This window comes from Cynara cardunculus (assembly GCF_001531365.2).
Source record: "Cynara cardunculus var. scolymus isolate 2C chromosome LG 2, CcrdV1, whole genome shotgun sequence".
Lineage (NCBI taxonomy): Eukaryota > Viridiplantae > Streptophyta > Magnoliopsida > Asterales > Asteraceae > Cynara > Cynara cardunculus.
The window spans coordinates 46,104,891-46,106,039 of record NC_037529.1 but is presented as its reverse complement, the minus strand read 5'-3'; positions in this window follow the sequence as shown (position 1 = coordinate 46,106,039).

Sequence of the window (1,149 nt, the reverse complement as noted above, 5' to 3'; positions counted from 1 at the left end):
GATTCGGTTGAGTACTTGAAGGCTTCAGACATTCTGAAGAACTTTTTCACCCCAAACTCATTCTTGTAAACAAGTCCGAGTTCGGGTTGAGACAAGACAGAGGCAGAGCGTATTTCCTCCAGGCCCTGGAATTCTTCATTTGGTGGAGCGCAGGATAGCCTCTCAATGCCCAGCCTTAGCGTAATCTCGAAGTTTGTTTTTGCTCTTAGCTTTACCAGGGACTCCATTGTCTTCACTATCGCTCGATTTGCCATTCCAAACCTTATCCCGTGATCCTGCCTCTGAGCTGTATAGGCATATAACTCGATTAAGTCATACGGGTTGAGATTGATAAGATCATTTTTGTTGAACACTCTAATGATCCTATGGGCTCTCTCCACGGTGAACTCAATGTATCTGATAGCTCGCTTGGCGAAGGATTTTATCTTTTAGTCCATGACTCTCCTTATTCCTTCATTCGAGAAGACAACTTGAGGATCTTGAGTAGTTTGTCTGACGAAACGATGGTGTAGGAGATCCATTGATTCGGGCGATAGAATTGGAGGATTTGTTGACAAATTTTCATYGYGATCATGGTACATGTATTGATGGATATTTTCCATCATTACTGGTTCCTTGGGTGGCTCTTGAGGTCTTCTCCTCATCGACTCCATCTACTGAATAATTTCATCCACTAGGCCTGTTGGAGGATGCCTTGAGGAAGAGGGAACATCCGCTTGCACCATTGGTTTTGTTTGGGTTGGTTGTATTGGGGTTATTATAGGTTCTGGTTGGGGTGATGAAGGTTGGGTTGTAGTGAGCTCTGGTTGTATGGGTGAAGAAGGTTGGGTTGTTATGGGCTCTGGTTGTAGATATATGATGAAAGGTTGAGTTGTGTGGGGTGTTGGTGAAGGGGTTAAGGGTAGGTTTATATTTGGTGTAGAAGAAAGAGGTTGATGTGTTTGAGGGGTGATTGGTTCTTCATCGGTTGAGGAACTCAACACGATGGGCTCTGGGGTAGTAGCTGAGGGAACCTGGTTCAGCGGTTCATCATCAGAGGGCGAGGCCTCTGGTTCCCTCGCTTGGGTTCCTTGGTTGGATGGTTGTTGTGGTGCTGGTTGCTGTGGTGCTTGTTGCTGTGGTGCAGCGGATGTTGAAGTGTATGCAGCC